The 27,743-nt window shown below is 42.9% G+C and overlaps 1 protein-coding gene across 5 annotated transcripts in view; it reads left to right on the top strand.

The window, feature by feature from the left end:
* The first annotated feature begins 13,423 nt into the window (after nucleotides 1-13,423).
* MEF2A (myocyte enhancer factor 2A) overlaps nucleotides 13,424-27,743 on the top strand; it is a 78,470-nt gene continuing 64,150 nt past the window's right edge. For all 5 annotated transcript variants that reach the window (XM_058811605.1, XM_058811601.1, XM_058811603.1 and 2 more), the window contains exon 1: nucleotides 13,424-13,697. The gene's annotated coding sequence lies outside the window, so the exon portion shown is untranslated. The remainder of the gene's footprint in view (nucleotides 13,698-27,743) is intronic.

Here is a 27,743-nt window from a genome sequence, read left to right on the forward strand (position 1 = left end):
CTGTGCAGGAGCAGTATTTTTCCACTCCTGTCACAGGTCTTCTGCCTACCAGGCTCAGCAGCGATGTCTACACGGGCTTTTGCAGGCAGATACGAGCTTACTCTGGCTGCTGGCCAAGAGAACCAGAAGCCATGGAGCTGCAGCTAATGTGCTATATGCCCAAATTACTGTGGCCTGCTGAGAGGCAGGATATTAGCTTGAGCTCAGGGCTCTGGCCAGCTCAGACCATGAGTGAAATAAGTTTTCCTCTGTGTGCAGAAAGGCATGGAGACAAGGATAGACAACTTGTATAGGATTCAGAAAGCCATTTTCATACGGGCTGGGGCAGGTTAGCTGGGCCCAGGAAGATCAGGCAGACACAGCTCCCTGTGCACCCTGCCCCAAGCACAAAAAGCAGCACCACATGGTTGGCCTTGGAGCCAGCCAGATCCTCCTGGCCAAGGAAAACTGCTTTGGGAGCTGCATCCAAATTCTGTGGGCCTCCAGTTGGCTCTCCCTGTCGCAGGCATACCCAGCGTTTCTGCTCTGTTTGGGATGGCAGGGACTCACTGTGGACAGGGAGGGTTTGAATTCCGTCCTCACTGGCTCTGAGTTTCTGCAAGAAAATGTTTGTACAATGTGACACCTGATGGGCCATGGTGAATTCTGAACTCTGAAGGTAGACAGACATCTACATGTGTCAAATTTGGACTAAGATGAAAGGCCGTCTCCATTTTGAATGCATATATTAGCTAGCTGGATTAGCAAATTTTTTTTTCTATTCCTAAAATTTTTTACTTTCTCAATTTTGGAGACTGCTTTTCATGAGAAATTTTACATGTATTCAATGTTAATGGAGGAGGAACTTTGTCTCTGTGTGTGCATGCATGTGCATATGTACACACGCGGTGTACAAGAAAACAGGGATCTTTATATGTAAGTACACATGCAAAATTCAGTCTTGGTTATCTTAGAATGGTACATAAAGATTTCAAGGATTTACAGCAAAAAACTGTGTGCTAGGCAGTGTCATGGTGCAGTGAAGCATTTTAAAAGCAAATTTGAGTAACTGTCTCAGTTACTGAGGATAGAACCATAATTTGAGCAGGAAGAAGCTTTAATTAAAACAGACCCATCAGGTGAAATCCTGGCCCTATCACGGTCAATGGCACGACTCTGATCCTTCATGGAGTCAGGATTTTACTCAGATCTTGTGACATTTGCCTTTTCTGAATCTGAGGCATTAGTCCTCAAACAGAATATATAAGCTAAAAATGGAAAACTGCCTGACCTAAAATAGTTTGACATCCATATCATAGTGCTTATTGTCTGAGAGTACATCTAAATGACATGTTGATTAATCCTGAAGTGAGGAAAATGCGATTCGTTGGAAAGAACTGGGATTGTACCAATAATTCAGTACCAGAAGCTACACAGCCATCAACTCAGTGTGCAACGTTTCCAGGAAAACTTTATTTGCAAGCTGTCAGATTCATCTGCCATTTTCCCAGCGACTTTGCTTCCCTTCTGAGTGGCCCGGACAAAATGCTCCAATCCAGTTCATGTGGGCTATCAGCTACTTTGCTAAAGCAACTTTCCTCCTGCCTTTTACTGAAAACAAAACAGTCACATCAAGTCAGGTTGCTGTGAGTGGCTCTTAAGAGAGATGTCGGCTGCACTTAGTGCACAGCTGGGGCCAAAGTGAAGCTGTATAAGTGCCTGAGCTGTTCAGCTGGAAATTACATCTTGTGCAGGAGCCTAAATGTCAAGTTCCCCAGTCCCCCTCACAGCCAGAACTCCAGCAACTCCCCTTTTCCCATGACTTTCTTCCCTTTCCTACAGATGTAGCTGTGTTTTCCTTCAGACACAATAAATCTTATATGGGAACGCCAAATGTAAAGCAAAGCAAGCTGTCACCCAGGACTTCAGATGACACTTAGCCACATTAACGAGTAAACAGAGCCCACAGGAAAGATGCCTTTTGAAATGCACTGTTTGTGTCAGCAGTGCTAAAACTAACGAACCAAAACAATGAGGGGGAAAAGGGGAATCATCAGATGCACCTAAAGCTATAGGCTACAAAGTCAGATCGGCTGAGAGCAGCTCAGATACAAGCAAATCATTGGGACAGTGCATAAATTATGATTTCCATAAGCAGTAAGACAGCGACTACTCCCAGCCTTGTGATGGGAAGAAAGCACTAAAAGAAAGGCTAAATGCAACCATGTGAAAAGAAGGGAGCAGGAATGAATGTGCTTCTTATTTTGGAACCTTCTCATGGCAAACAAGCAAGGCTGGAGCCAAAATCTCCAGGACACAGAAGGAAGTTGGAAGTGTTACCCCAGCGCATGGCTCACGAGAGAGCTGGCACGGAGAGAGGGATCAGCTCTGCATTGTTCAGGAGGAGCCTCACAGAGCATGCAGCACAACATGCATCCCCAGGGCCTTTGGAGGCAACCACTATCAACAGTCAGTGGAATCAGTCCAAAGTCAGAGAAATGTTACTAAATGATAATTTCACCCTTGATGATGGGGAAGCAACACTGTGCACCAGAAGAAAAAGAAATAAACTGATGGTAGGGTATAGAAATGGTGCTGTGGAAATGGCTTTGCTCTGCTTGCTGGAGGTATTTACTCTTCCATTGAACCAGTTCTTAAACAATAATCCTCTGAAGGAACCTTTCAGATCACTGACATGGTGAGAGGAAACCAGTATTAGCTACAGTGCTTACATTCGTGGTTGCTTCATGTTGACACAAACAAAAGTGCTTGGTCTGGAATTGACAATAGCTGTGGTTTAGGTTTTCTTCTTTCAGTGATCCCAAATTATGCCTGCCTGAATAATTTGGTACTAGAGGCAGAATAAACATCAGCTCTTAATAGCTGAAGTTTTAAGGTTAAAATTGAGGCTAAGTACATAACATTTATCTTCCTCTGAAGAAAGCAAGTGTACCCTGGTTAAAGGGGAAGATGAAAACCATGTCTGTGAGAGCAATGGCTGATGGCTTAGTTCTGCATGATAAAATAAATAACTTCGATTAACTTCAAGCTCCAGTACCTCAGATGTTTGTTGTCACAGAGGAGCAGCTTGGCTGATTGGCAGCTCTGATTTAGTCGACATGTGTTAACAGAAATTGCTCAATTTACATGGAGTACTTCAATCTGCTGTTTTAGGAGTTTTTGTCTTCCATAGACTGGCATTTCAGCTTTTGAATAGATGGAGGACTTGTAAGGGTCATTAAAGAAATTGCTAAAGCTTCTGCAAATGCTTGGGCCAGATTGCTGACTGAGATGCAGAGCATGCACGTGTCACTGCAGATACTTCCCAGATAATGGTGCTGATTGAGATTTTAATCTGGACAGAGTGCTGGAGGCAACTTTCTTTCCAACACTCAATTATCCTGATAATAATATGCTTATTTTTTTCCTGTGTTCAAAATGTGTGGTCTGCTGCAACTGTGCAGTGTGAGTACAGTGCTGTACGGAGGGGAAAAAATCAGGGAGCAAAAGTGACTCCACGGCAAAGGGCAGGGACAGCACAGTCCCACAGTGTGCAGGGTGATGTATTTTTACCTTGAATGGGCCGAGTAACCACCATGAGAAAGGGCTGCATTCCTTCCCACAGGCTGCAGGACAACTCCTTGGTTCTCAACAGCCACAGAGGAATAAATCTGGAGCACAGCCTGCAGCCGGGACTACGTAGCATGTTGTAGGGGCAAGACTCTCATTTTACTGTGCATTTGCATCTTGTATCCTCCCTGGTGGGATGCTGATCCATAACAGTCCTCTAAAATCTCACACAACACAAAGAATCCAGACTAGTTTCCCACGGACACTCTCCATGAAAGAATTTCTTAGAAGAGATAACTCAGCCAGGAAATGGGAACTAGGGGGCCACATTCCTTCATTCAAACCCATCTCCCTTTGGTAAAGGATTAAAAAAATTGTCCCTATATGACTAATCCCAGCTATATTTCCCTAATTTCTAGGGAAGCAGCAGTTTCTAGAGATGAAGAGTAAAACCATTTGAGGAAATGAAGCTTTATTTGCTTTTTAGTAATTAGAGAATTTTCTGCTAGATCAAATTACTAATAACATTTTGGATATTAAAATGTATGAAACCTAGATTTACTTTTCAGCCTCTGTATCATCTTCTGATCCTTAATACTTTTCATCACGCTCAAGGAATGAAAACAAACTCAGCTGTTTTGTGTTTGTTCACAGTTGACTTTTACCAGGGTTGTGTTAGGGTTGTTACATACTTGTTATAAGTAAAGGCAGAGCACACACTTCTGAGATAGCACAGAATATTCACCCTCACTTTCAGCAGGTTACAGCCCAAAACGAGTGTCACAAACCTGCCAGGAGAGCCAGAGAAGGTTCTGCTGTTTCTCTGATTGCTGTTTGCAGGGATAGCTGTGGATTTGACTCGCTTGCTTTATGTGTCCAGTTGTATTTGTTGTTTGAAGTGAATGCACGTGCCCTAAAGCAAGGAACATAAGATTTTTGGCTTTTTATGATCAGTTGAAAGTTTTTCCATATACATTAGATTCAGCTGTATTGAATTTAGTTAAGCTAGCGCTGGCTACCCACCCTTACTCCGGACTAGGAGCGATTTGGGTCAATTTGCCTTCAATCCATCCCTGACTGACTTGCCCTGCCCTGAGCTCACACCTGATTGAGGCTCTCAGTTACCGCACTTGGACCAAGAGCTCGGGGATGCTTTTGGCTGCCAGCACCATCAGGACACCGCAATCGCAGCATTCCCGCAGCAAACGTGAGCTCCACGTGTCAGCGTGACCTCAGGCCAAGGAACAGAGAAGTCTGAACGGGTTTCTTCCATCGCCGGTGGCCACGGGCTAAGAGCAAACACACACGGTCAATTAGCGAGGCTCAGCTGATGCGCGGTGAGTTGTCAGGCACGTCAGGACCTGAATGAGATCGCTCATTCATAGATTCAGCCCCTGAAAGTGTCCTTTTAAACTGCTGTTCTATAAACAAGTGTAACTATGGCTGTGGACACCGGACAAATTAGTGCGGGGATAAGGAGGCTCTGTGTGTCAGCTGTTCCAGCTGCATACCTGCCGGGTGAGCCGAGGTAGCCTCTCCTCCCTCCCCAGGGGAAGGTACAGCTCGGGCATGGCACATCCAGAGCCTGCCTTCCTCGGCAGTCAGGGCTTTAGCCTAGTTTAGAGCGGTTCAGCTTGTTTTAAGTGGAGTAAAACAGATTTAAGCCACTTTTACACCAATTAAACTGTACTTATTGTGGATTTTGTTCATTTGCTCAAATGGTGCAGTTGTGCAGGTCAGATCTTTGAATCGATGAGACTTTCCATTGACTTTCTGGAGCAGTGTTTTATGGAGGAGTTTGAAGGCCTTTCATTTTGGAATCTAAAATGGGCTTGCATCTCAACAAACCAACCACAAGACAACAAAGAGAAACCCCACAATCCCAAACTTTCAGCTTTCCTCCCAAATAACACTCTGTTTCTTACTCTGCCCATGTCGGAGATGGTCATACTTTCCAAGAAAAAATTTACTTCTTCCCAGTAAGGAACACAACAGGATTTGCTAAATTGAAATTAAAGTTTCAAAAGCTCCAAACACAGTATGTGCTTGGACCCTTTGAAACTGAGACCAGTGAAATGCAGGATCAAACACTGGAACTTTGGGTTACTTTTCTTTCTAACTCAAAAACTTGAATTCAATCTCAGTTCATCTTTCATATAATGAAGGGGAAGACATTTGATTAGGCTATGTGAGATCACGTGGATGGATTCAACACATGGCTGCAGGACCAGGCATTATTATCTTGGACACATTTTGAACACTGCTTCTCACTCTGCTATCAGCCACCGCCACCTCTGCAGTAATGTGACAGCAAGAGAAAAAGGATGGGAAGGCGATAAAGTTTGCCCACGCAAGGAGAAAAGAACTTTCTGTCCAAAGCCAGCTGGCTTGGCTTGGGAATGAAATGGCATTTTAGGGAGAGGTGACCTGTTTACATGAGCTTTGTCTCAGAACACTTGGCCTCGATGCCACAATGGGGTCTGAGAAGCAGTTTATCACAGAAAACCACAGAAAACAGGTGAGCTGTCTCCGTGCCAGTTTGTCTTCTAAACTGTTTGACAGATAAGAAACCATCCTCAGAGATTGCAACAAATGTGCTGCCGCATTTCATGGTAAGAACCGAGCATATTTTTAGTAAAGGGTTGAGAAAGTATGCAATAATCCAAAATCCCAGCCAAGAAAACCACAAACCCCGTAACAAACGCCTGGTGGGATTCAGAGCTGGGAAACGTGCACCAGTTGATCCACGTTAACACTTCACATTTTCAGCTGATTTTTCCAGACTCCAAGAGACAATCCATGACTTTTTTTCCTTTACATGGAAGGGGCAGGGGGAGCAGGGAAGATGCTGGGTGCTCTTTATCCTGGGATACAGACCAACCATCCTGCATGTGCTCCCAAAGAAATCAATGGGATGTGCACCAATGAAATATTTATACTGAGGAGTCTGTTCACCATTATAAAACCCCGGAATATACCTTGTAAACTGCCCAAGTTTAAAAATTAATCTTTATTCCATAAGTTAACTGCTTTAGAAGTTTCTTTGTTGTGCCTTGCACACTCTAACATCCTGCAGAGCCACGGTGGGCTCTGGGTATGAAGGCTACCAGATCAGGATAAAAAAATGTATTTTATTCTTTTTGTATTGCAGTTTGGTCAGTGAGTTTAAAGTGAAGCAGACAAAATGCAGGGGAAAAAAATAACACTTAAATTTGCATTTTAAGAGCAACTTTAGCTGATTGCAGAGGGAGCTGAGGGTGCTCTGCACAAGTCAGGAGAAACTTATCTGGCTTTTAAGAGTTCCACAAGTCTTTTGTCACTTGAAGAGGCCCCATCAGCTTCAAATCTACTTTTAAAAAGTAGTTCAAAAACGTTTCAGGTATTATGGTCTCCTATATCTATTTCTGTCCCTTTTGTTTCCTAACAGCATGAGATACTGACCACACATACTGCTGTCAAATATAGAAATTAAACTTACAGAAAAAAGGAGCCATTTTCTCTTTAATCTCTTGGAAATTTTTCCAGACTAAAGCATAGTTCTTAAATTGATAATATCCCTTTAAGAATTTATTTGCCAGGTAATGTTAGAAGAAAAAAGACTTTAAGGTCAGTTTGAACATTAAAAAGATCCCCTTTAAAATAAATTTCAAATCTATATTGGAGATAATGGCAAGCAGTATTTGAACAGCTCTCCAAATTATAAAATATGTTTTATACCTTAAAAATGCAAATAGCTTTAAAATCCTTTTAAGTGATTTCCAGCTCCTTGGAAAAAGGTCAAGATTTATCCTAAGAAATACTTTGTTGCATATAAATAATACAAATAGTTTAGTGTTGCAATATATACCAGTCACAATATATATAAAGCTACAAAATTATTAACAGATGAGGGCCTGTAAGTTTTGAATAATGCAGTAAACATGATTGTTTTTGAGGGGTGAAATAACACAATGCTGTCAGAAGAGAAAATTACATTTTAATAATGAAAATATTGAACATAACTATTTTTCTTTAGATCTGCTAAGCAATCTGTGTGTTCCCTATGAGATGTCAAACTATAGAGTGCATATGAAGGCTTTGCTCCCTCTATAAATATACATGTGCACGACACATTGCTAACAGCAGCAAGCGAGTGCTGGGGAAATACAGCAACAATGAAGTTCCTGAGAGAGGCTTATTTTTTCAAGTTATTAAAAGAAGGTGGCAAGCGTTCATGAGGATATGAAAATTTAAAGCCGTCTGCAGGAAACTCTGAAAACCTCTGGTTAAGGCTGCTGCCAAAAAATCTCAGCTATGTTATGTCAGAATGTTTAATTGCAAGCTGCAACTTTAATGAATGGAAAGATATGGCAAAAGCAGGAAGTTTCTGAAGCAACATAGAGCAACCATGAAAATAAAATACCAAAGGTTGTAATCTGGAGTGCTGTTGGAAGCAGGAATTTCCATCCACGCTCTGCCTCCTTTCCCTGCTGTGCAGGGGCTGCCAGCTGAGGGGAGAGGTGAGAGGCTCTGGATATCATCTCCTGGGCTCAAGGCAGCACTTGTTATGGCCATGTGAACAAGTCAACCTCTTTGCATTTGTCATTAGGGGTGTTTACAGGAGTGCAGCTTAGGAATGAGGGGAGGAAAGGCAAATGTCAGAGTGCATTAAATAACGTATTTTCTTTACTTTCCAAGAAGCTTGCTCGCAGCATGATGTTGCTATTTATAGCCCATCTCCTAAACCCAGCTGTTGGTTCATGTTAACATGCAGAATGGTGAGAAAATCCCAGCAGAAGAGCGTGAATCCCAGAGAGACTTGTGGGACCTATAAAATATCATAAATTTTGCTGAGGTCCGGGCTGGGTGTGCCCTCGGTGAGGCAACGCCAGCATTTCCCTGTTGATCCTCCAGTGTTAGAACACCAAAATGTAAAGTTCCAAGTGCTGCAGCAGAAAACTTCAGGGAACTGAGCTCACACCCCTGGCTGGAAGAATTTGAAAGAGTACCTTTACCTGTAACTCAAAACTAGCAAATACACTGTACACCCACATAACATCATTCTTAGACAAGCTGTGTCTGATCTAATCTTATGTACCTTGGCCACAAGTTTTGGAAAAACAAATATTCCCAAGGCAATCAGATTAGTGAGTATACCATATAATGATGTGGAAATACGAGTGGTTTATAGAGAGCAGTTTATGGGCTGGATTGAGTGAATTTAATTCATGCATTGTCAGGCAACTTGGACTTCAGTAAAATAAGGAAATCTTGATTTTATCTGTGTGTAGTGGAACATCAGAGCCAAAGAGAGTAAGAGCAGCACTCCTGAGCACAGACAGGGAGCCCAGGGGACTTTGTTCCCAGCCAGCTCCCCGAGAGAGGACAGGCAGTGCTTGTGCTGAGGTGACCACGGGGTTAACAGGGTTACCCAAAGCCTTAATGGCCAGGAACCATTATCTGCTCCTCTCTGATTTCCTGCTCCCTAGGTGGGAGTCCCCCCTGCCCCTCGCCTTTGTTTCTAATGCGAGTTCCCATCCTGAAACGCTGTGAGTACAATTCGGTTTTGTTGCAATCAGTAGTCCCTTACAAAATCTTCATTCACAGAGTGTTTCCCCCATTGTAAGAGGAACAATGTTAGGAATTAATCTGGCCTGTGATTTGTAGGAACCTTGTTCTGAAAACCTTGTTCTTAGACCCCCCCCCCTTCCCTTTGAAGGGTAACTTAATTGTTTGGCAAACATGCAAAACCTACATAACATCCCCTACTCCTCTTAGCTATGATTTTAAAAGTCCTGCATTTTGGTTTTATGTAACATTCACCTCTAGAAGCATGGGGATCAGATTCTCTGCTCCAGGACACAAGATTAAAAAGCTGATTTCTGGAATATAAGGGACATTTGAAAGGAGGAAAAGCCATGGTACATCTCTGGAGTGGATTGTAAGAAGGTCCTAAAATGTAAGTTGAAAGTTAGTAGAGATCTGATTTTGGTGGTAGTGCCTCCAAAATACCTTGAATGGGTGGGTGGAAATGCACTGGAATAGAGATGCAAGGGAAAGCTTTATTGCCATAACAACTGCTGGATGATGACTCTATGCAACTCTGAGGCTATTCAATTAAAATTAAGAACACTGCTATCTTTTTTCCTTATCTTTCTTTATATTTGCTATTGCTCTGCTCTGAGTTTATTTCTCTTTGGATATCATGGAAATTGCAGTGCCTGCTATTTGGCCAAGGGAAGAGATTTCAGGGGGCTCTTTTCAGTCTCTGGGTTGTACCTAGGATGGGCAGAAATGCAGTCAGTGGTTGTTCCCTTTTCTCTCACAAGTGATCCTGGCAGATGCTTGTGGTAATTTTTCCCTTGTCATATTGACACTCCAGTGTGATGTTCTCTGGGGCTTTCTTATGTTGCTGCTTCTCCAATCTTACGAAGATTGCCATTTTTTCTCAGCAGTGTACATTTTTCTATATTACCTACAGTTTTGCACCCTTCGTATTATCCAGGAGAATTTGGTCTTTGCAGTCGTCCTGGAAATCAAACCCACTGCAGCACCATCAGGTCAGGGAGTGATTTCAGGATTTTGATGCACCAACTCCTCTGTGACTTTATTTGTGTCAGCCTGAGGGGTGACATTTGTCACTCACTGTGACACATCAGGACATCTGTGCCCTCCCCACCACCCATCCTGGTTCCCCACCAGTCCCAGGAGGGTTCTGCAGGAGCAGATGCGGCAGCACATCATCACACATGGAAAAAACATCTGGAATTTCAACTGCAACCTGAATTCTGCACTTCCTTTTCTCAATTGTTACACAGGGCCGTGTTTCCAGCAGGGCAGGAAAGCATTTCAGTGGGAAGGAGGCTGCTCTGTGCCCCTGAGGCATTGTTTGCAAGGCTCATAGAGAAATCCCTTGAGCAACACATGCTCTGCTTATTCTTGTGGTGCCACTGAAAAGGACAGATTAGAACCAATTATTTATCTCTTTGGCTTCCTGCTCTATTTTTTGCCAGCTTGGAATAATATGTACTGAAAATAATTCATGAGTATATCCAGAAGTCCTTGCTCAGGCCTTGCTTCAATGTCTTACTCAGATTCCCACTGACTTTTATAAGTTAAATATTCAGTATTTTATCTTAACATCTTCTCAGCATATTGCTGTCAAGAGAGGATTTTGTGGTATTAATCATTAGATTCTAGTAATAGACCTTACAGGTATTATGGATGATAGGTATAGTGAGGAAGGAGAGAATAAATCTTATTCATATGAAAATCAATGACATTTAGACTGTTCATCTTGAAATTGAAACAAAACTGTATGGATTTAAATATTTTCCTGATTATTACAGATCAGCAATAAGCAGCTTGGAAATATGATTGTAGATGGGAAATATTTATATTTTGTTGTCTTTTTCACTTCTTGCAATCTTTTTCCTAGATCCACAGGAAGTGTCTATTCTTGCACCTCTGTTTTGAACAAAAGGTGGATGTTTCAGAAGCTGTTCAACTTATTTACTAGCTGCACTCTTAAATCCAAACGAATCTGTTTGGATTTACATTACAAACCCTGAACTCCAGCATTTCTGAAAGCTGAGAACTGCTGTTTCCATTTGTGCTAAACTTCTGGAAATGGACACCAGAAATTAACATTCACTTTTTGGGAATGGTCATGGAGGATCCACCTTTTCCCATCCCCTGGCATGGTCACCACCTTCCCCGATGGGAGTTTCTGTCATCATTCCTGGCATCCTATTCCCAACCTTTTGTGGAGCTACCTTTTTGTGTTCAGTTAATGACACCATTCTAAAATACAAAGAACCCCTCTGATCTCTGTTTTTCAGATACAGCCCCCTTGGTTCTGGTGTCCTGATTAGAGATGTGCCCTTTGCAGTGATTTGGAGCTGTGAAATGGCTCCTGTCGCTCCACTCTGAGCCTGTGGGTATCTCACAGGATAAATCTGGAAGAGCTGTAGAGCGCAGATGATTTTTGGCAAGTATCATTTTATCATCAAAATTTTATTTTTGGGTTGCTCTTCAGCTGCCGCCTTCTGTGAAGGAGAACGACGCCCATTTGATGGCTTTTATTCTGGATTCCCGAGCAGTCTCCTCTGCTTAGAGCACAATTAATGGCAGCTCTGGCTGAGATAATGGGAGGTGGGGATGGATGCATGGAGCTGGAACTGAGGTGGACTGTCACCTTTGTCTGAACGTGGAGACACAGCTCATGTCCTCAGAGCTGGGAGAGTCACAGCAAGCCAGGCAGAAAATATATTTCATTTAAAATTAATTTTAATTTAAAATTAATTTTGATTATTTTAAAAAGTATTATTTTTAATAAATTAATGTTAATTTAATAATTTTATTTTATTTTAAATTCTTTTTAAAATCTATATCTGTACAGTAGATAGTCACTATACTTACAATTAGGTATATAGTATACAATTAATATTTAGAGTAGAATTAATATAGTGTGTATTTACTGTATACCACACATGTATTTATAATGCATAATACGTATAGTATATATACTATATAAAATATATATTTATATATTTAATAGTGTAATGACTTTGTATTAATAGTTTTGCTTTTACAACCTTGTCCTTATTCAATTTTACCAGTGGCTATTTTTCACAATTATATAATATCCACTAGATACATATATACCTAGTGTGTATATATGGATAATACAATATATTTTATATATTGCATATATACTCCATATACTAGACACAGTGTATATAGATACATCGTATATAAAAATGTATCTATAGAGAATAGAGTGTGTATTTTTATATATACACATACACTATATATATGTGTGTGTGTGTTGGGGAGGCGGCGGTGGTTTCAGAGGGTGACACACAGGGCCAGCTGAGCTGTTCATCCGCGGGGGCAGTGCTGTGCAGCGGCTCAGCAGGGGCACCGGCCCCACTCCCCGGCGTCGCTGTTACTGCCCCAAAGCCTCGCTGTTACTGCCCCAAAGCCTCGCTGTTACTGCCCCAAAGCCTCGCTGTTATTGCCCCAAGCCCTCGCTGTTACTGCCCCAAACACTCGCTGTTATTGCCCCAAAGCCCTGCTGTTATTGCCCCAAAGCCCTGCTGTTATTGCCCCAAAGCCTCGCTGTTACTGCCCCAAAGCCTCGCTGTTACTGCCCCAAGCCCTCGCTGTTATTGCCCCAAACACTCGCTGTTACTGCCCCAAAGCCCTGCTGTTATTGCCCCAAAGCCTCGCTGTTATTGCCCCAAAGCCCTGCTGTTACTGCCCCAAGCCCTGCTGTTATTGCCCCAAAGCCCTGCTGTTATTGCCCCAAAGCCCTGCTGTTATTGCCCCAAACCCTCGCTGTTACTGCCCTAAGCCCTGCTGTTATTGCCCCAAGCCCTGCTGTTATTGCCCCAAACCCTCGCTGTTACTGCCCCAAGCCCTGCTGTTATTGCCCCAAAGCCCTGCTGTTATTGCCCCAAACCCTCGCTGTTACTGCCCCAGAGCCGCCCTCCAGCCCCGCAGGCCCCGCGGCGGCGCAGGCGCCACTCGGGGCGGGTCAAGCCCGCTGCGTCACCGCCGGCCCACCCGGCCCCGCGCTCTGCGCATGCGCGCCCGCCGAGCTCTGGCAGGAGGGGCGTTCCCTTCCCAACGGCCCTGCCCCCACTGGGCTCTGATTGGTTGTCGCTTCCCTCCCTCCCTTTCTGATTGAGCGCTCCCATGTCACTCAAGGCGTCCACGTTTCGCTACGCCCCGCCCACCAACTGCGCGCTGATTGGCGGGCTGTCCCGCGCCGGCGGTGCGATTGGCTGTGCACGCCGTCACTCCGGGGCGGGTCGGCGGGCAGGAATGTAGGCCCGGCCGCTCCCCGGCCCAACAAAGTAATCCGGCGATGCCTCGAGTGCGGAGCGCGGCCGTGCCCGTCCCATCGCCCGCCGCGGGAGCACCGCGCCCCTCCCCGCCATCCCCGGTCCGTTCCGCCCCTGCCCGGCGCCGTTGAGCGCCCTTGGCCCTGCCGGAGCTGCGCGGAGAAACGTGCGGAAGGACACCGAAGAAGAGTGTGACGAGCTGTAGTTCCGGCCGCGGTCGGGCCTTGTTTCCCAAAAATAGCGCGGCGCGGTATCCGTGCGCCGGTGTCAGTGTCTCCTGAGGAGCCGCGGCGGGAGCGGAGCGAGCGGGGAGCGGCGGTGAGCGAGGGGTCCCGGGGTCCCGGCTCCGCGCGGCCAGCGGGGCGCGTTCCCTCAGCCCGAGGCTCGGCCGGGGCCGGGGACAGCGGCCGAGGGGCTGGCGGGAGGGGAAGGGGGAAAGGAAGGAAGGAGGGTCCCCCCCCCCCCCCGCCGGCCCCATCCCGCTCTGAGGGAGCAAAGCGGGGGGAGCCGGCGGGGTCCCGGGGTGGGCGAGTTCCCGGGGCCTCCACAGAACTTCCCGCGGGAGGGGATGGACATTTACGGGCCAGGCCGGTAGAGCTGCCCGGGGACCGGGCGGGAGGGAGCCGAGGAGGGTGGGGTACGCGGCCCTGGAGCGCCCGGGGTGCGGGGAAAGGACCCTTTGTGCTGGGTGTCGCTGGGGAAGGCGACATCGCAGCGAGCGGGGAAGCGACAGGAAAAGGCTCCCCGGGAGCCCGTCCGTGGAATGCGGGAGCGGCCGGGGGTCGGCCGGGGGAGCTGGGAACGCTTCAGGAGTTGAGTGAGCGCCGCAGGAAGGTGTGCTGGGAATGGCAGGGGGACAAGCGCTCCGGGTGGAACCCCAGGCTGGTCCGTCCGGGGGGAGAAGGCTGAAGGTACAGCGGGGTTGTGCTGCCGGCAGGATTCTGTGTTCGGCGGCAGAAGTCGTAAGGAAAAAGGACTCGTCCGCTGCTGACTGGGAAGACTAATTTTTTTAAGTTTATGGAGCTGTCTTTTACAATAAATTTTTACCTGCTTTTGAGATGCTAAGCGGCGAGGAGAGTGGAATTGCTCAGAAAAACTGACCATAGTGCCTTGTTTGACAGGTGATTAATTTTGAGAAATTGGAGTTGTGTAGGGGAGAAAAGAGATAATTTAAGAAGAGGGTTTTAAAAAATTGTTTAGTGTAAAAACATTGTGTCCCATAGCCATACAATGACTAAAATTGTTATGAGCGGTGGGGGAAAGGGGTTTTGGGAAGTACAAAGGAGGAAGGAAAAGGAATAATTTGTAAACAATAGTAAGGAAAATAAAGTGGTTTGGTATGGAATTGATAATGTGAATGTATTTATTTTAAACCGTTTTTACAGTCTGGGAAATTTTTATCTAACATGAAGAGGGCTATGAGCTTTCAATCTTTATTTTGTGAACTGTCTACACACAATTGTTCCTTATGCAATTTTTTTTTTTTAAGAAGTAGCCAGCTATATTTTGTTAGAGAATTCTGGTGTCTTCTTATTGGTATCTGGTATTGAAATACCTGTGCAAAAGATGTCAGGGCAACATTCCTGTCATCTATTCTGTCTCTATTTAAAATCATTTAAAATGCCTTTTACATATGAGAATGTAATATTTAGGTTTTTTTCCTCCTATCTCACAGGTGATTTGCATTTGGGGGAAAAGTGTGAAGTTCCTCATTTAAACTATTTTTTTTTCATTGAGGTGTTAGAATATGTGCAAAATGGCATGTTATTCAATTACATAATTTAGAGGGATTATAATAATTATAATAAAGGATGTAATGTCGGTGCCTTTGTTTACTAAAGGGTATCATTATTCAATGATATTTTAAAATTCTATACTTGTTAAGCCAGCAAATCAAAAATAAGAGAATGGAACAAATTGTCAAGATATTAAGGGATTATGATGGTGCTGTGCAGCTGGAGATGAGCCTTTTTTGACTGAGGACATTCAGTTTGGAATTTCATAAAGAAAATCGCCCAGTGCCCTGGTCAGTTATTTTTCTCCTATGAATTCTCTCCCACATCTGTAGCTGGCGTGGTCCACGTGCAGTGGCAGAGGGGGAGAATCCCTCAGTGTCAGGGACAGCTCTGGTGTGCATGGAGCTCCTTCTCTGAGCCAGCTGAGCGTTGCAGCGTTCCTGGGGGTTGTTTGTGAGCAGACACTTGCAGATGGTGGTGGGAATACATCAGCTCTTTTGCTGTTGGCTTGTCCTGCTCTGTTTTCTCAGTGTGTTGAAACCCGTGTGGTCACTGCTCACCTCTGACGAGTGGTGCCATGGAATGCTGTGCCTGTGTGCAGATCCCTGCTTTTAGAGCACTCGAATATGAGTTTCTTTCTCTGTGAAACCACAGATGGAGAAGAAAGCGAACATTGAGTTTTATGAACTTAGAGAAATTGAGTCATGGTTGGACTAGCACAATGAGGAGGACATGGCTGCATGAAAACTTGAAATAATTCTGGAGAACAAAACAGCTCATTATAGCAGAAGACTCATCTTATTTAGGAACCTTTGAGCTGAAGTGTGTGTGGTTCACCTTAAACTGGTTAATGCGGGCAGCAGAGATTTTATGGGTTTATTTTAGAATGTTGGCCACGTTTCTCAGATAACTTGTTGATGTCATTCTGTATGTTCTGGGCCCAAGTGCTGCTTCAGGAGCCTGGAGGCACCACTCTGCTCTGTGAACAATGCCAAGCTACCTTGCCTGCTCCCAGCCATGCTCTCCCAACAAAACACAGCTGATTAGTTCTCCAGAGTACTGAAAGAAGTGTAGTTTAATGCTGTGTAATGAGCAAATCTGTATCACTTTGGCAACTTTTTTTCCTAAATAAGGAATATCTTGAATTAGTTATAACTGTGGTTTGTTATGCCTAGCTTGAGAGAGGTCTGTGGGGTTTAGTTGAATTTTTAAAAGTATATGTTTTCTAAAAATTACCATTAGCACATTTTACTCGCCTCACCAAATTCTTAATTTTTTATTTTTAAAGGACTAAATATTCTGGTAAACCTTGGGCTTTAGGCCTTCTCAGTCCTGACAGCAGCCTGGAAATGTGTGCAAAGCACTGGGATCTCCTTTTCCTTCTCATTGCAACGAATCTTCCTTTGAATTAATTGGCACGTCCTGTGGCAATGGATGTGCTTCTTAACGCACAAATCACTTTAAGGTTTCAGATTTATTGTGTTGGAAAGACATTATTTCACATGTGTAATAATGTGTTCTTCAATGGATCAAATGGAACAAAAGTCAGAATCTCTGTCTATGATAATATGGGTGAATTTGGTGCTTTGTGTTCAGGTTTGGTTCCTTCAGCTGTGGTGAAGTAACCAGGGGATATAAACACAGCACTCCCTTTTTCTGGTGTGCCTTCCTGTGCCCTGCAAGGTGAGCAGTGATGGCCTGGATGGCTCTGTCAGGTTACTGAGGTGCTGCTGATGAGGGGATGGATAGTTTAACTCTTGCTCCTGCCACTGAAGTCAGTAAAGACTTTGAAGGTGTGTAATGGTATGAGGTTTTCATTTAGGGGCCTTACATTTATACTCAGAATCCCCGTGGTTTAAGGTGCAGTCAGATGTGAAATAACTGAAGGCTGCTTTTTCCCTGCATGTTTGCAAGGTGGTTTGGGAGATGACACAAGACATTCTTTCACTTCTGCCCCGAGTTAGCTTTGTTGGCCTTCCAGTAAAAAACTTGAGGAATTTTTTTTGGACAGCTGATGAAAATACATTTGAGGTCCTTGATGCAGTGTCCAGTGTAAGAGGACAAGGTGGGATGGCTGAGAGTTGAGCCCAGCCTGTGTGAGATGACAGTTCCCTCCCCCCTGCATGTGTTCTGAGGTACAGCACCAGCTCATAAATAATGACTCCTATCTGCAATAAGAGATTCTGCTTCATTTATTTGAAAGTAAGCATCTGATCTAGATTTCTACCTCTGACCACTCCCCTCATCTGGTGCTTTCTTATTTTAACACTTGATCTTTCAAGTTGCTGCTTAGGGAGTTGAAAAGAAGAAATTTTTTTCCTCCATATTAAGGCATTGATGTTTTTTTTAAATCAATGGTATTGTTTTGGCTTCTGTTTAATTGTTCTGCAGCAATGTTTCTAGATTTCTTTATATTTAATATATAACTTTCTTTAGAAATATAAACCCCTGTACTGTGTGCTCTCATTTCTATTTGACACTAAAGAGGAATTAATATCTTGCAAGACTCCTCTGTTCCTGAGATTTCACCCCTGCCTGTCCAAGATAATCACCTAGTTAGAATATTTTAAATTATACATAGAATATATATTTATATATATTTATATATTTTCTGATTTTATTCTTAATGTATGTCTACAGTGAAGAATTAGGAAGGAATTTTATTAGAATAAGGCAGGCTAAATTTTGTGACCAGTCTTTTTCAAAATTGTAGTGCAGGGGAATGCAGAACCTTTTCTGTGGGAGCACTTTGCTTTTTGTTCCATGTGTTGTAGCAGTACAAGCGTGCCTCTATGATCAGAAGAAAATACATCCCTCTTAATAAGAGTGTGATTAATTGAATTATTTTTCAGGGAATTAACTACTTTATATTCAAAATGTTAGTGATGCTTAATTAGGTAGGTCTCCCAGTTATATTTGCCTCTGTCCCTGGAGAGCTTTTGAATTCTGGCAAAGTCCTTATGGGCCAACCTGGAAACTTGAAAATGTGTTCTGCATTGCTCTGTGATTTCTCTAGGAGCTACTGAGAATTGTTGCATGCCTGTTTGTAGTATAGCAAGATAGAAAGTAGGTGCTGGGGATTAGCACCAAGCAGAGCTGTGGAAAGGTGCTTGCTGTAGGTGTCTGTGTACCAGGCACTGATGACAAAGCAGCTTTTCCTTTTTTTCTAATCAGGAGCAAATTGACTCAGAGAGAAATGTGTCATGGTCAGAGATCACCTAGGAGTGGGTGTGTAGGATGGATGGGTTTGTGCTCGTGATACTTTTATGATGATAATAGAGGTGAAGAAGGATTTTTTCCCATTTATTTCAAATCTCCTTGAGTGTTTGTGTAACTCAGTTTCTTTTGAAAACCAGATTGCTTCTGATACTGTAATTTAGGATTTCATGGACTGGACTGGTGTTATTTTTATTGTTTGCAAGCTCACCATAGACCTGTGAGAATATGTAAAGCAGATGTCACCTGTACGTGCAGTGACACTTGCAGGCTGTGGTCAGGACCAGAGCTGAGGTTTCATACCAATGTACACAGGCCTGATCTTTTAGTTTTGTGGGATCACTTCGTGTTTGGAAGGTCAAGGGGATTAAATTATTAAACTTTTAGCTGTATAATTGTGTAAGCATGTCTGTAACTGAGCTGTGCTGGGGCTGTGCTGTTACACATTTCTTTCTTGAGGGCTGTGGCATACAGAATTGAGAAACAGAATTCAGAGGAGATTGTTTTAGTGTTCTTTATGATATGGAAGAATTAGAAACAGTTGGAAGAGAAGAGAGTAAGCAAGAGGCTGAACCTTCAGGGGCTCAGATACACACACGTCCTAAAGGTGAGGGGTCACAAAGGGCACAACAGCCTTGTCTTGGCAGTGTCCATTAGAGAAACTTAGGGAAGCTGTCAGGATAATGTGACTTTACACCCTGTATCACACCAAATCTGCAATAATTGAGTCCAAGAGCTGAGAAAAAAAAAGTTGTAATATTTTCCCCCCCTCAGATATCAAAGAAAGTGACTGTTTTTAAGTGGTTATCTTTCTCCAGATGTTTTGAATTGTATTTAATAGACCGTCATGTGGAAAACTTGTATGGTATAGCTCAGATGCATTGTATGAGGTTATCAGCATGAGGGACATCTTGTTTTTGGTATCATTCTTTCACAAGCAACTGCCTCTTCCTGATATGAGTGCATGCATCCTGTTTTAAAAGCTGTGAGCTGACAAGAATGACTGCTAATAATTTGGTGTATAGAGCAGTTTTAAAATGTTGCTTCTTCCAGTGTGAGCTTTCAAAGCAATGAGTCTTCTGAGAGTGTTTGAGAAAAGGGGATGTTCCATCATCATTGTTCTTTTATTATCTTGTCAGGCACTGAGGGTAATAAACTGAAATTTTCAGAATTTTTATTTTTCCTTGAAGCTGTTGAAATTAGTGTGTAATGGTATGAGGTTTTAATTAAGTCAGGTGTCTTAAATTTATATTCAGAATCCCCTTGGTTTCAGGGTGAAGGAGGGGAAGTCAGAGGTATAGCACAAGATAATTTGTTTCATTTGATGCCTACAAAAAAGGAAAAGCGCTTTCTTCTACAATTTTTGAGCCTATAGGCTGTCAAATTATGTTTGTTAGTCTGAGTTTAATAATACACATATTTACTTGAATAGTTGGCTTCAGGGATTTGAAGCTTTTGAGTGCAGGAGACGGATTTCCTCCGAGAGACTTTGTTAATATCCTCCTGTGTTTCTTTTGAGTGTTGGGGTTTTTAATGTTTTGTCTTCTTGTTGTCCTCCTTATCTTTGTTCATAGCATTCCAAATGTGGCGTCTTAAATTTTTGTCATTGAAATGTATGTGAAGATCTTTGCTTGGAGAGATGTTGGGCTATGAAAAAAGTGCCAGCAGTAAAAATATTAATGGTTTTCATTAGGAAGCACTAAATTAGAACTCCTCCTTCAGGGGAAGGAGACAAAGTCGTGGATGGCTGAAGAGACATGTGGTCAGTTGATGGAAGCAAGAATTTGTTGAATATTGGAGATATGGAATATGGGTGATGTGCAGAAGTTGTAATCATGAACACAAATGCCCTGAAAATTCCCAAGGAGCATGTGGAACATGGAATGGCTGTGGATGTCATAGAATAATCATGAGTTTTAAATAGGTGCTTGTTGTTTCCTTTGTCACAAATATAGAAACTGCCAACCTGAATAGCTGTTAAAAAAAAAAAAGGAAAAATTATCAATTGGAACAACTGAAATTTAAAAACTATTTTATAAAATCTGTATTACAAAATCATGTAGAAAGCACTTGTTCTTAGGGAAGCACAGAGAAATCTAAGACGACTCTCCAGGCTTTGTATTGGGTTTAATACGAGATGAAATTTGAGGAGGGCAGAAGCAACAAGAATTATCTTAATTGATAAATTATATTTTTTTCCCTAGAAAAAGGGAAAAGCTAATGGTTAGTGTTTCTATTTATCACTGGTAACTCAGTATCTTCGATAAACTAGTAAAATGTGGTGGTGAAACGATTGGAAATTCTGGATTTTAAAACGGAATGTTCCTCATTATTGGAGTCATTTAGGTGCCGTATGCAAAATAGGAGGAAAGTACCGTAGAGGACTGAGGGTTTGTTCAGGAGGTGAAACGGGACTGGGGGAGTTGCAGATTGCAGCTGCTGCTCCTGCCGTGGCGTTCTGATGCTCCCGGTGACTCCTGGCTGTTTCCCCAGGCTGATCTCCGGTGGCTGCGGTGTGAGCCGTGTCCGCAGCGGTCCCCGCGCTGCCCCCCGTCCATGTCCCTGCGGCTCCCCGGGCCGCCCTCAGCGCCCTGCACACCCCGGGCCCGTTTGGAGCTTTCCCCTCGTGGTTTTGCTGAGGAGCTGGACTCCCGTCCTGCCGAGTTAAGCCTAGCGGTGACATCCTTGTTTCTACGCTTCTCTCCTGAGGATGCCCTGAACTAGTCCGTGCACCCTGTTGTTGTCACACACGTATTTACGAGCAGTCGAGTGTTAGCACAAGGTGCTTAATGTAAAACTTGCACCAGATTCCTGCAGGAAGTGACAGAGTCATTCCCTTGAGAGGGGATCGGAAGGTTCCTACAAAGAGACTCAAGCAAAAGCTGCTTTTGTCCCAAGCTGAGGGCAGGACTGGCCCCGGGTGAGGAGCTGCGGTCCGAGCCCCGAGCCCCGGTGCGGCCCCGTGGGAGCCCCCGCAGCTCCCTCTGGTGATCCCGGCGTGCCCGTGCAGCCCCGGGGGCTCGGCCGGGCCTCGGGTGAGCGGAGCCATCGGCTCCTGCCGCGGACCGAGGAACCGCTTCAGAGCGAGCCAGGCTGCAGCCAACCTGGCGGTACTCCTGGGTGCCATTGGGTCTTGCTGCCTTTTTGTTTTATTCTTTTCACCACCTAGTTTTTGTCTCGGGGGAGATGGAAGTCATTAAAGGATCTGTAGACCGTCCTGTTAACACTGGCTCTAGGCGAGCGTAACCAGTGTGATTGCTTGAGATAAAAGGATTCCAGCTCTATGGCTGGGTTGCTGAGGAGCATGGTATGGGGAAGAGGGAAGAACAAAGACAGTGTGTATATGAAAATTTTTATTCTGTATTCTGTAGCCCATTTCATTTATGTTATTAAAATATGGAGAAATGGTGGAAGTACATTTAAAAGTAGTCCAAACTGTAATAGCAAAGAAGTGATTTTGTAAATAATAAAACCTGGAGAATTTCCATTTCCCTTATTTTTCAACTTTCCTGTTATTCCCTGATCTTTTAGAGTGCCCCCTCTTTTCAGTGTGTTTCTGTTCAGTTCTCCACAGATGTTAAATGTGTGCCAGCTGTGGCCGGGCTGAGCACAGGGGCCTGCTGCCTGCCCCAGCATCCCCCAGGACCTGCTGCCTCTGGCCACTGCAGGGCTCTGCTCTGCCCAGGGCTTCTCTGCTAATGCCAGCTCAAAAATTCTGCAGCACTTTTGGGAAATCTCAGAAATAATCGATGCATTTGCTATAGCACTTGGCTGAAAGTGACCAATATAATCAGAAACCATTAATGAGGGAGAATAGACTGTGGTCAAGTAAACCTCATTTTATTAAAAAAGTTATAAAGCTGTGGAAATAGTTCTGTCTTCAGGGTTTTAATGCCATCATTGATGATGCTCTAGTCTAATATTAGCAAACTCTTATTTTAAGTGTTTTTATTTAATTTTATTAAGATAAAACTTAAAGTTAGGGTGATTTAAAACTGCATTCAGTTTCTTAATTTGCTTTGGTTTTAATGTATTTGATTTGTTCTAAATATCATCTTAGGCTGGAATTCATTCAGCAAATAAATGTATCTTCATTTTGATGAGGCCTGCTTGTAAGTGTATGGGAAGATAGTTTATGTGATGCTCATATCTGTGCTTTATGTAGGACTATCTGGATCCAATTTTTTTTAACAAGTTTTTTTTTTAAGGGCTGAATTGTTCTGGAATAAAACCTATCAAAATATTGCTGGGTACTGGCTGAGTAGTTCTCAAAAGAAGTTTTTACCTACTTTTCAGTCATTCAGTCCTTGAATGAAATGTTAATGAGAAGATGATCTGATAAACTTCTTGAAATCTTTCTGTGCAACAAAATCCTGGTTGAGGATTTTCCTTCAGATCTGTTTGTTTTAAGGCACCTAAGTTGGTTTCTGTAGCTGTCTTGCATGCATGTAGATAATGCCTACACGAAAACCACAAAGGTCTTGGTGTGTTGTTTTTCTAAGGCTTGAATGACTAATTTTCTGAATGTGTAAGGAGCAGCAGCCTTTTGTGTGAAGTTCCTTTTGTGCTTGTTAAGACTGTAGAAGCAGGAGAAAGTAAGCACAGCCTAAAATTCAGAGTTGCAATCTGACAAGGAATCCTGCAGGCTTATCTGCAAGAGCTGAGATCCCAGTTCTTGCTTCTGTCTAACCTGTGCTTCTCTGCTTTTAATTCTTCGTGGTCTCCTCTGCTTAGTCTTAGTGGCTTAGAAGATTTTTCAGTGGCATAATTAGCTTATCTTAAAATAGTCTGATCTGGTGGCAGTATTGGGACAATGAGGGCCAGCCCAGCCCCAGGCACACGCTGTCAGCCACAGAGATGTGTCAGTGCTTGGGCCACTCGGCAGGAAGGGAGGAGTAGGTGAAAATCTTTTGAAGATAGAAGTGGACCTTGAACGTGAATGATTCAGCTCACCTGTGCTAGGATTTACACGTTTTCCTTCAGGAATTTGGCAACAGCCTGATCAAGTAACTAGAAAGCAGCTTCTCTTTGGTTTCAACCAAGATACAAATGGAATGGTAACAACAAAAAAAAAAGTTCCAGTTGAGTTCCTTTCCTTGGGTTCTTTTTTATATTTGTAGCTGTAGTGTCTGGCTGTGTTTATCAGCTCACACTTCAGAGAGAATCATTTTACCTCAGATGCCTTGGTTCAGGCTTAGCAGTGTTTCAGGTCTGAGACCTTTAAAGCTTGCAGTGTCCGACCATTAACATTTATACTTCCTTGAGACTGTATCTCTGGGTTTCATACTTTCTATAATTGTCTTGTCTTCTGGCTTCATTTCCCTCTCTCTAGACAAATACAAATTTAGATAAGGGCACAATTGCATGTGTTATGAAGATTGTTGTAGGTACACCAGTTCTGAGGGGTAAACTCCACATTTAAAATGCCTTTCTTGGAAAAGCTGCTGCTGCAGTTGCTATTGTGGTTGCTACAATCTTGAACAAGGGATTAGAATACTTTTTGTTTCTTGTTACCATGCAGGGAAAGGAGCTTGATCTACAGTACATTCAGGATGTTGCTTGTGATGTAATTTGTTTTGTATTTTCTGTCCCTTTTTTTAGATTTCAGTAGAGGAGCATTTTTTCTGAAATTCATAAACTCCCTAAACTTATGTGCCATTACCATGCTTTTTTTTGTTGATTAAAAATGGATTTCAGCATTTCACAGCTCACTATTTGTTGAAATAGTGGCTCATTCTAGGGCACTCCAATACTGGCTAGTCTTGACTTCAAGGAGAAAATTTAGTTCTGTTATTTCTATGTGTAAAATGCTTTTTAGGGAAGGTTTGCTTTCTTTGGCTTGATACCTGTTCATTCTGGAGTCTGATGAAACTTCTGTGTTTACACTTCCAGGTTCTGCATTTTCATCTCTCAAACCCTGCAAAACAATCTACTAAGAGATGCTTTTGTTACATTTGAGTTTGCAGACCTTCATTGAAAAACTAATTTGGACTCTGCAAGACATAGTTAAAAACAAATTCTTCTGGTAATGTTTGAGCTCTTCTTCCAGGTGGATTTGATGTACTGCCTCCATGCAGGAGCTGAGAAAAGGAGTTTTAACTGTACATTAATGTCTTGCATATGCTGCAGTGTTCCTTGAGCTTGTTCTGTAAATGGCTGTAGCCAGGCAAGTCCTCTGTGTAGCTTAATGTTTAACTCTGGTTTTATTTTGTTGCAATTGCTGGTGCCCTTATGCATGCAGATAGAGTTGCACTGTAACTGAGGCTGGGAGGGGGCACTTGCTTCTCTTCCTGTTTAAGCTGTGGATCCCAAAAGCTTGGTCTAGGCATGATTTTAGTCTGGTGTAGTTTGTTACTAAAAACTTAGTAACAAATACTTTACAAGGTCCACTTATTCCAGTGAAACTTCCTAGACTACTTTAGATAAAGTCAACTTCAGTGGGATTTGGGACATTTCTTGTAATGCTTGGTTCTTTGTGTTGTGTGTATGGAGTTGGGCTTTTTCCTTTCTTTTTTCCCTGGTTTCTCCCGCATTCATTAACTGTGCTTACAATGAGTTTTCAGTGAATTAGTGTCAATGTTCCAGTGAAATCCTTGGCCGTACTGATGATGTAAGTGATGGAGATCTTATTCTGGAATTCTTTCTGCTGTCTCCTTGTGTCTGTTAGACCAATTTAGATGAAAATGCTGCAGGCCAGGGCATTGCCTGTGTGCTATAATGTTCATGTTTATATCTTAGAGGTATTAGTGGAGAGATTATTAGGAGGGGAAGTCTAGCACAGAAAAGCTTCCTGTGGATGACTTGCAGTAGTGGTGAATTCTGACAGGGTTCCCATGGTAGTGAATGTGTTTTCTTTAATACACATTACTCAGATCTTGCTATTGTCTTCTGTACAATGCAGCGTGGTGCCTGTATTATTGTCAATACACAAGTTGCCTTAGCGAAACCTTTTGAAGCGCTGTAAAAAATACGTGAAACCATGTTTGGCAAAAAATGCTGAAGGGTTTTAATGGTTCCTGAGTGTGTAGGGAGCAGTCTTTTTTCCCCTTTTGGCAATCACAAGGACTTTTGAATCCAAGTCTTTGTCTCCTTCTCCTCTGCTGTATTCACATACAAAATTAAATAATTTAACTTTCATTTTAGCAATAGGAGACAATTTGAGCATAATTAAAGAAATGTATCTGTCTAAATGAGTGATACCTAATTGGATTAGCATTGTTTAGAGAGCATGTGTGCAGTCATTCTTTGTGAATCTGTACATTTCTCTTTTAGATCTACAATAAATATTGAAATCTCACTGTTCAATCTAATGAACAAAGCTTTAGATCTGCACTTTGCCACTCTCGGGTTCCAGTGGGTTGAGATGCTGTTCTGCAATTTCTGGTCTCAGCCTTCTTACTGCCTGGGGTTTATTTTCCACCTGTGGGGAGATGGACTCAATCTGGAGATGCTCAGAGTCATTTGGATAATGAGGAATGATAATATCTATACCATTTTAAGAAAAATTTTAAAAAGTGTTTCTGAGTTCTAGTGCTCTTTTGCTAGTCTCAAGCAGTTTATGTATGAAATCTAAACTAGAAGATCCTTCAACCACATCTGAGGTCTGTGTATCCTATTCACAGGCCTTCCTATTTTTCCTGTACAGTGCCTTCCTGGACTTATCTTAATAACACTGTCATTTGAAAGACTTGGCAGGGCACTGTACTGAAGGGGAATACAATAGGAAAAATATTACTCATTAGATCTGCCTTCTGGATTAGTCCAAATTTGGGGAAGTAGTCTGTGTGATCCCCTCAGAGCTCAGATCCCCTCTGAGATCAACAGTAAAGCTCTGTTTGATAAATGTAGCTGGGTAGATGTATACAGGACACCTTTAAACTCATTTAATGTACCTGTGCCAGTCAGTGGCATGTTAGGATAGCTCACAGAAAGCATTTAGCTCATTATCTCTCCTGCTTGAAAATCCATCATTTCACAAAATGCTCGTTAGTTGTAGCACCTAAATGGGGCAAACCTGTTTCTTAATGAAGAACATGTTTTCAGTGTCATATTTGTCATCATTAAGGCTTTGGGAAACTGGGTTAATATGTTCAGTTGTGATTCTGCACTAGCAAGATGTGCATGGCAGTGCACCTGCTTTTTGAGGTGGATGCATTTTCTCACGTGGTCTCGTGTGGTTTGGAGCTGTGAATTCCTGTCTCAGCTCTTCTTTACATCTCGAGCGGAACAGTGCTGAAATTATTTGATGTGTTCCAGTAAAGCAAATGACAGCACCCACCAACTTTTACTCTTTTTCCATTTGTTTCTTTATTAGATGTGTTTTGGTCATTTTTTGTGTGTTATGAGAACATACTAATGTTTTTTGGTGTGGCAAGTGTTGCTGCATGGAGTGCCTTCAAAAGTAAATTAATGTGGCAAATTTAAGTTAGTCATACTTTTAAAAACTGAAATCTTGTTTATGTATTTAATTTAGGTGATTAAACTACAATGAAGCTTGTGGCTTTCAATAAAACTTGCAGTTCCAGAACTTGTCTGTGGTCTAGATTGATGTCTCTGTTCTAAGAAGGATTTGGCTCAGATGGCCTTTAACAAATTGGGAAAAACAGGGGATGCAATAATTCCATTTAATGTGGGTATTTGTGTGACAGAGGCTTCTGAAGTGCAGCATACAGGTCTTGGGCTGTGGCAGTGGCTGGGTGATGATGGTGGCAGTTTCTGCCTGTTGTAATTTGACCTGACCAAGTGGATGCCTGACTCTGAGAGCTTTAACTGAGGGTTGTATTCTGCCAAGTGCTACTTCCATCAGCTCTTGCCATTTATAAATATGCAAGATAAAAAAAGATAAATAATTTTGTAGTGCAAGTGCTGTGTTTTTGCATTTGTTTCCAGTTCTCTAGTTGATACCTGTAGGTTGAATTAAAAGTGCAAATTGTGACCTGGAAGGCCTCAGTACCTCAAACTTGCCTGCTAATCCATTAGATCAGCAGCATGTTACTGCATTGGCAGAATTTGCCTTGTTTTGAGTATTTTTTTGCCTTTGAGAACATTTAGATTGGTGCCTTGCCTTTGCAGTAGTGGATTCCTTGCTGGCCCTGTGCAAATGCCTGAATTTCATCTCCCTCCTGGGTGCAGCTGAACAATCTTGAGCTCTGTCCTGTGTCAGTGAGACCGGGCAGGAGTACAGGAGGTGTGGGGAGATGTGTGACTGGGCTGAAAGCAAGTGCTGCAAGCAGCTGAAGCTGTGTTGCCTGAGATTTTTGGTGTGATGATCTGGATGAGTGAATATGTTGGATTTCAGCTGTTTATTCTCTATATGTATATTTTTTTAAGATAGTTGCCAGTAAACAAGAAGTATTTCCACCACACCCCCTTCTGTTTTCTGTGCTATTTTTTGGGCTTTCTTTCATTTCAC

This window comes from Ammospiza caudacuta, chromosome 10, assembly GCF_027887145.1.
Source record: "Ammospiza caudacuta isolate bAmmCau1 chromosome 10, bAmmCau1.pri, whole genome shotgun sequence".
In the NCBI taxonomy this organism is placed as follows: Eukaryota; Metazoa; Chordata; class Aves; order Passeriformes; family Passerellidae; genus Ammospiza; species Ammospiza caudacuta.